The 8,113-nt window shown below is 44.5% G+C and overlaps 1 long non-coding RNA gene across 1 annotated transcript; it reads left to right on the forward strand.

Moving 5' to 3' along the window:
* The first annotated feature begins 6,319 nt into the window (after nucleotides 1-6,319).
* Nucleotides 6,320-7,805, forward strand: LOC131998905 (uncharacterized). The gene is made up of 3 exons (XR_009398918.1): nucleotides 6,320-6,452; nucleotides 7,601-7,666; nucleotides 7,781-7,805. It is a non-coding gene; the product is annotated as an uncharacterized LOC131998905 (long non-coding RNA).
* The last annotated feature ends 308 nt before the right edge of the window (nucleotides 7,806-8,113 follow it).

Below are 8,113 nucleotides of genomic sequence, written 5' to 3' on the forward strand. Positions count from 1 at the left end.
GTTATTCAGTACTCTATATTGGCTTTCTCTTTCTCCAAAATGGTGTTTAATAGTGGTTTAAGGCCTTCCTTTCTCAACCTGTATTCCACAGGCTGACAATTTGGGAATTGGGGCTGGGTTCTGCTGGTGGTTCCCCTGTAGTCAGCTGCTAATTGCTAAGTTGTTGAGATTTTGGGTGTTAGCTGGAAGAAAGAGTCAAAACTGGGCAGTTGTCTTTCATCATCCATCTGGCTGGCCTGGGATTGCTCGTACTGTAGCCCAGGCTTCTAAAAGCAACACGGGGGTGCCTGGGTGGCTCAGCTGGTTAAGCGTCTGCCTTCAGCTCAGGTCTTGAGCCTGCTTCTCCCTCTCCCTCTGCTCCTCCCTGCCCAGCTCATTTTCTCTCTTTCTCTAAGTAAATGAAATCTTTAAAAAGTAAATAAATAAAACAAAAGCAGCACAGGATGGCACTTTAAAGTCCTTGCTTGCATCAGTCCTTCTCTTGTCCTATCAGTGGACACATGTCACTTGGCCAAGCTGAGAATCAGTGTGGAGGGAGAAGAAACAATTTGGGGGCCATTACCATTAAATCTACCACATCCTCCTTTAATTCTGGAAAATTCTTGATTGCTTTTTTCCCGAACATTTCCTCTCCTTCACTTATTTTTGCTTTTTCCCTCTGAGATTCCTCACATACAGATGTTAACTTCTTTATTTGTCCTGCATCTCTCCTAGCCATCACTTTTATAGTTCCAACTGTTTTCATCTTTCTTGAAATCCTCCTGGAGAGTTCTTGACCTGATCTTTCATTTCATTTGTTCATCTTTGCAGCTATACCCATCCGGCTTCCAAATGACCCGCTGAGTTTCTCGTTTTATCAATTATTTTTTTCATTCCCAGCATCTTTAGTCAGTTCCTCTTTGATTGTTACTAGTTCATGTTTCCAAAAGCTCCCCTTATGCTATTGAAGGTTTTTTTCCCAATGCTTTTAAAAAAATCTGTCTGGTCTGTTAAGCCTGGATCCTTGACCATACATATGTCCTTTGCCACTTTTCTTTGAGAGTACAGATACATTTTCAGCTTTCCTCTGTAACTCCTTTTACCCTGGGAGTTTCAGTTGCCTTGGCTGATAGTGGACACCTGGAAGAAAGGGTGAAGCTTAGATCCTCCCCGTACCTCTCCTGGTGAGTTCAGGGAACAGACTGTGTGTGAAAAACATACCCCTGGTTTCCCAAGGCCAAGCCAGCCAGCTGAATGATCGAAGGCCCAGCTCACCCACTCTTCCAGCTGGCATCCTGCTAACACCCAGAAGCTCAACGATTTAGCTGGTTAGCAGCTGACTACAGAGGAACCACCAGCAGAACCCAGCCCAATTCCCAAATTGTCAGCCTGTGGAATACAGGTTGAGAAAGGCAGGTTTTTTTTTTTTTTAAGATTTTATTTATTTATTTGTCAGAGAGAGAGTGAGCGAGAGCGAGCACAGGCAGACAGAGTGGAAGGCAGAGTTAGAGGGAGAAGCAGGCTCTTTGTGGAGCAAGGAGCCCAATGTGGGACTCCATCCCAGGACGCTGGGATCATGACCTGAGCCGAAGGCAGCTGCTTAACCAACTGAGCCACCCAGGCGTCCCGAGAAAGGTAGGTTTTAAGCTACTACATTTTGGTGTGTTTATTACACAGCAACAGAAAGCTAATTTGGAGTGTTCAATAACTCAGACTGAAAAGCTCATAGTGGGCTAGAAGGACAGATTTACACACACACACACACACACACACACACACACACACACACCCAGCGCTAGAACAGGAACATAAAAGGCAAAGGGAAAATTCTTAAAATCTTTTGGAGAGAAAAAAGCAGACCAAAGGAAAAGGAATCAGACAAGGTACCAGAATTCTCAACAATCCGGAATATAATGAAATGGATAGTATTTTTGAAGTATTAGAAAAAAAGAACTTCCCATCCAGAATTTTAGATTTACTCAGTCATTTAAATATGGTGGTTAAAATAAAGATATTCTCCGCCATACTGGACCTCAGAGATTTAACATAACAAGAATTGCTTGAGAAAATCATTAAAAGAATTCTTTCAGCAAGAAGAGAGATTAAAACCAAAGGCTATGGATATGAAAGTGAGAAAATAAATCAGTAAATTTAAGTTTTGTCTGAAAGGAAGAAAGAATGGAAGGAAGGAAGGAAAGAAGGAAAGGAGAAATGGAAGGGTAGGCATATTTTTAATAATCTGGAAGTAGTAGTGTGGAGGATAGCAACAGGAAATAACCTGAATGTCATCTGGATTAAGCAGTAGGACTCTTGAGACAAATTCTTTGGGTCTAAATCCTGCCTTGGCCATTCCAGCTCTGTGACCTTAGATGAGTTCCTTAATCTCCCTGGGCCTCGGTTGTAAACTAGGATTGATAAAACAGAACCCATATGAGAGGATTATTTTGAAAATTAAAGAACTAGTTTTGAAACCCTTGGATTTGTACCTGGCTTATAGTAAGTTTTCAATAAATGTTTGATGTTGTTATTAATATGGGGAGGAAGCTAAAGGAAAATGGGAAACAGACAATTAAAATAAATGGACCGGGGTGCCTGGGTGGCTCAGTGGGTTAAAGCCTCTGCCTTCGGCTCAGGTCATGATCCCAGAGTTCTAGGATCGAGCCCCGAGTCTGGCTTTCTACTCCGCAGGGATCCTGCTTCCCTTCCTCTCTCTCTGCCTGCCTCTCTGCCTACTTGTGATCTCTGTTGAATAAATGAATAAAATCTTATAAATAAATAAATAAATAAATGGACCAAATGAAGCACATTAATTTAGACAGCAATAAGCACTTTGAAGAAAATAACTCGAATGATGGAGCACAGTGGGTTAAGCCTCCACCTTCAGCTTAGGTCATGATTCCAGAGTCCTGGGATGGAGTCCGGCATCAGACTCCCTGCTCAGCTGGGAATCTGCTTTTCCCTCTCCCTCTACCCTCCCCCCCGCCTTACTCATGAGCTAGTTAAAAAAATAACAAAAAATAACTCAAATGATATGAGGACCATGATGCAAAGTAGCGGGGGGAGAGCTCCATTCCCACATTCCGAGGAGGGGCAGATATCGGTGAGTACTGACTCATGTTCTCCAGGGAGGTATAGCCCCAGAAGGAGGATCCAAAGGCGCCAAGATTCCTGAACTTGTATATTTTACAGTCACAGCCGCGTTTGTGATTTTCAAGGAGCCATGTGCGAGCCTGAAAGAGGACAATCAGCTGTGACCCAGGGACCAATTGCCAAAGGGGCTCTCCTGAATAGACTGCTCTGCAGAGGAACTTCAGGACCTTCACACACCCCTGAGGGGAGCGCAGGAGGAGAGCGCACCCTAAGGATGACTAAAATTGAAGTGCCCACCAGGTGAGGGCCATGGGAGCCTCAAAGTCAGCTTCATTAAAGGAAACATGACCTGTCTCCCGGCTCTAGTCTGTGCAGCAAGATTCAGGTGACGAATATAAAAGCAATTCCTTTTTTTTTTTTTTTTTAAAGAGTTTATTTATTTATTTATTTGTCAGAGAGCGAATGAGTGAGAGTGAGCACAGGCAGACAGAGTGGCAGGCAGAGTCAGAGGGAGAAGCAGGCTCCCTGCGGAGCAAGGAGCCCAATGTGGGACTCCATCCCAGGATGCTGGGATCATGACCTGAGCCGAAGGCAGCTGCTTAACCAACTGAGCCACCCAGGCGTCCCCAAAAGCAATTCTTTAGTGTCCCTGTTCCTTTGACATTCCTTTGTCTTCCTTTAACCCAACCCTGTAGTCGCCATATGTGAAGTCACCTGTGGAGATGAATACTATTTTGACTGGATTCAGGAAATGATGTTAATTATTCAAAACACTTGTGACTATAGCTGGACCTTTAAATCGCAGCAGCATCCTCATGGGTTGTGCTCAGCTAGTAACCCGAGGCTCAAGCTAGAAGAGATCTTTCTGAAGCCCCTGGAAGTCGGATAAGAGGAAAGGTTAAGTCTCAATTCAGTAGAAAAGGGATGCTGATCAGAACTCAAGATCCTCTTCAGACCTTCTTGAACAGGTGACCATCATTACCAACATCACCGATGCCATTCTTCTGGCTCTGTGTCTGATTCAAAAACCAGCTCTGATTTTTTCACAATGCCCATCAGCACCAAATATTCTGCTGCATTCCTAATTTCATCAGTCACTAGATCTCCGATGGGTCCGAATCTGACAGTGGATTTTTAGCGTCTTGTTCAGTCACAATGGCCATGTTATTTGGGCGATACTGACTCACTCTAATATCCCAGTGGACCTTTAAAATATATTATCATAGAAAAATGCTACCCAGCTGGCCACTTTCATAAGGACACAGTGGCTCTGAAAGTCTAGGACTCTGTATATCATATTGTGTGATCTTGGACAAATTCCTTAACCCCTTTAAGCCTCAGTTAGTTATCTTGTCTTTAAAGTGGAGGAAATAATTGGATTGATTTTGAACGGTTATAATGAGGATTCAATGAGACAATACATGTAAAGCACCTAGCAAAGTGACTGGCTCATGGTAGGTTACAGTAAGTGCTTAATAAATTTTTGTCACACATGATGTTGGTGAAAAGGGAGTGGTTTGTGTCAGACAGGTTCAGACTGGGAAAACAGAAGTCATGCTATATGTTTTGGGAATTTTAAGTCTTAATATAAAGAATTTGGTCCTATACAACCATAAACAGTTGGTCAGAAAAGCCATCCCCCAAATCTCAACCTGAAAAACTCAAGTGGGTGCTTCTTGTGAGCTCACCAGAAATCATAGAAATTCTCAACAATCCTGGGGCTAATGATCTAAGTCATGATCAAAGTGTAACACATCAAGAGCTTGCTGCCACACCACGTCTTGTTGCCTGCAGAGAGTCAGACCTCACCTTCTCTCCCACCTGTGGTCTCAGATGAGAGCCTCTCAAGGGTTGACCCCAGCCAGGAAGCATAGTGGGAGGAGGATTCTGGGACATGTAGTTCCAGGGCTTTGTGTATGTCCACACCAAAGCATTAACTGGAGTTCCCCTTACATAGCAAACTGAGTGGGTTAGATTTTCTCATCTTATTTCCACTCTGCATAATGATACTAATGAGCAGAGAAAGAGTTCAGAGACAAAAACAAAACAAAATACAAAAACCTAGATAGCCCCCAAGTAAGGAATCCTGGAATAATAGGTTTTGATGTAATCTGTCTAGACTTTTCCAGAAAGGACTAGGCTCATGACCTGGGGATAGATTTCTTGTGAAAATAATGATTGTATTTCTACAGCAGCTTTCAGGTTGTGAAGAACTGCCATCATCATTATTTTCATTTTAACCCTCACTACAGCCCTGCGCAGTAGATACGGTTACTCCAAGGTCACAAGTGTAAACACTCAGGCTCAGAGACTCTCCCAGCCAAGAACTCCTAAACTTGCTCTTCAGAACCTGCCTTCTCACCATATTCCTTAATATAAATAAAGAAATGAGTAAGTTAAATAATTAAATTGAAGAAAAAAAGCAAGCAAGAAAGCAAGCAGCTGGAGAGCCTATTTGAACCGAAGATTAAAATAATCCAAACACAGAATTTAAAAACTGTTTAAAAAATGTTTCAATGATACAAATCATACGTGTCTTCTGTTAAATTACAATCAGGCCCAACAAAATATTAAACGCATATAGGACTTTATAATTTAACCTCCCTACTCCAGGAAAGCCCACCTCTGTCCTCAGGCATAGAATCGAAACTAATGGATTTGGAACTTAAATTTAAGTGCCTGGACCCACTGATACGGGACCATGAACTTGGTGTATTGCAATGTTAATTTTATCTCCTGAAATTACCCCTGCAATTTTGTATTGTTCTCTGCCCCCTGCCTTAAGGGATTATGGCTATCACAAGCCTTGATATTAGACAGTAAGTCTTTGATTAAACTTGAAGGCTCAAGCGCAACGTTTTGGCTGACAGTAACGTAATCCAGGGCAGGAAGGAAGCCTGAAATGGGTGCTAAGGCAGAGAGTTCCAGTATGCCTCCAACATGCTGAAAACAGCTGCACCAATTAAAAGGCAATTAAATGTGTAATAAATGGAAATGCTACAAAACTGTTCTGTAGAAAAGTCTAAATGGGAATTGCCGGGGTGCACTCAGTGAGAGAGAAACGTGTGCCAAGATGAAGGTTACCCGTCTTCTAGCGGTGTGCTGCTCTGCAATGCCAGGAGGGAGGCATCTTTAGAAAAACAACAGCTCCAAACCGGTTCTTTTCAGAGCATGCCAGAGCGGCGAAGGGGAGAGGAAGGCATGCAGAGCGCATGCGCTTAGATGGGGCTGGGCTGGGCTGAGCCGAGCTGATGGACGGCAGGACAAGTACTGAAGGACTGTGAAGGACGGCGGTCTGCTGGGCCTGAACATGCCCTGGTGGGAGGGATGGGACAGAAGCAGTGGCAGATGAAGGTGATGTTTAGAGCCAGTAAAACGAGCTGGTAAGGAGCTGTGCAGACTCTAGAAGGCAATACTCTTCCTTTGGGGGAAGTGTATGCCATCTTTCCCGTCCGATTTCATCATTCCAGAGTGGAGGATAAAGGTGCTCAGGTGATACCCTGATACATCAAATACTTCTTGCCCCGTTCTGTATTGGGGCCTCTCTTGGGCACCAGGTAACAGGGCGAATCAGTCAGGGTTCAAGCGCAGAGACAGAACCACTGTCCGTCCCCAGAGAAAGGTTTTACTATGGAAAGGAGACCTAACTTACTTCTGGGAGGAGCTGAGGGAAGGAAGGTCCAGGAGCGAAGCTGGAGGATCAGAGGAGTCCATATCCAGGCTGTATGAGATGCCAAGCACATCTGGCCTTGAAAACGGAGCTTTAGCAAAGGAGGAGATCATGGGAGGTCCGTGGGCAGCTGTGCCTCTGCGGGTCTGCCAGCAAGTACATGGGGAGGGACCTGGACCCATCCTTGGTTGACAGAATCCTCAGTCAGGAGAAAGAGTGGGGTGCATAGGGCAGGAGAGCCAGCAGGAGCTGGAGCCCACCGGTGCCCCATCTGATCCTGAAGATCTTCAGCAGGTAACAGACGAGGCTTCACTTCCATCTTTCAGATTCTATGCATGTTCCTCCTGTGGCCAACTCACAACCAGAGGTATCTTAAGAATGGGATTTTTAGGAGATAAAGAAGTGGAGGTGGCATGGAGGGAACTAGCCTACAGACAGAGTAGTGATGACTGGAACGACCTGCTTTGGAGCTGAGATTTTAGGTGAGCGTGCAGGGTGGGAGAGGGTAGGGGGAGAAGGGAGCAGGAAAGGGGGACTGAGAGCCAGGTCAAGATATGCAAGGGGAGGTCCTAGGTTGGGTGATCTGAATAAGTATGTTTCCGGGAAGGTAAAACTGGCTTTATTTCACCATGAGGGCTGAAGCAATGCTCATTGGAAGCACTCAGTTGTGTTGGCGTGAAGCAGGGGCATGTGGTTTCTAGCTGTTGAAAGGGTTCTCACTTGCTAGGATGTCTTATAACCTGGTCTGTATAATCAGGACTACTCCCTGTCAAAGTGCCACGAAAGGAACTAGCCTACCGAATTGGTCTCTGTCACCCTGACTCGAGTATCTCTCAATCACAGAAATTTTCTTTACCTCAGGCTTTAAAATGACAATAAAAGAAGGTGCTGTTATATTATGGATACTTTTTGCACAAGCCTGCTTAGGTAAGTAGATAGAGCAAGACTCACAGATATATGAGAAAGCTCTCTACAAATAAAATTGCAATGTGTTCATCGACTACCATTTCTCTCTAACCCAAGCATTCACCACAAACTCAGGTCATTATACTAACTCGGATATGAGTATACACTTGCTCCAAAATGGATACGGAAATGTTTTTGGAGGGGCTGCCTGGAGCTTGTGGCTGGTAAATTAGGATGCCAAACCCGCACGAGGGCAGGCTTAAGTTACAAATCTTCATAGGAAGCCTTTTGTAAAATTTCTGACCAGAATCCATGTCAGGATGGGCCGGCTTCCTTATTTCCCTTTGCAGGTGAGCTGACTCCCTTTTCTGTTGTTCCTGTTCTCTGGGGGTAGGACTTTGAGGGACCTGAGTATTTATGGAGCCTCCCACTCTCTGCTTTGTGTGGGTCAATGGGGTGGACAGGGTG

Source organism: Mustela nigripes, chromosome 13 (assembly GCF_022355385.1).
Source record: "Mustela nigripes isolate SB6536 chromosome 13, MUSNIG.SB6536, whole genome shotgun sequence".
In the NCBI taxonomy this organism is placed as follows: Eukaryota; Metazoa; Chordata; class Mammalia; order Carnivora; family Mustelidae; genus Mustela; species Mustela nigripes.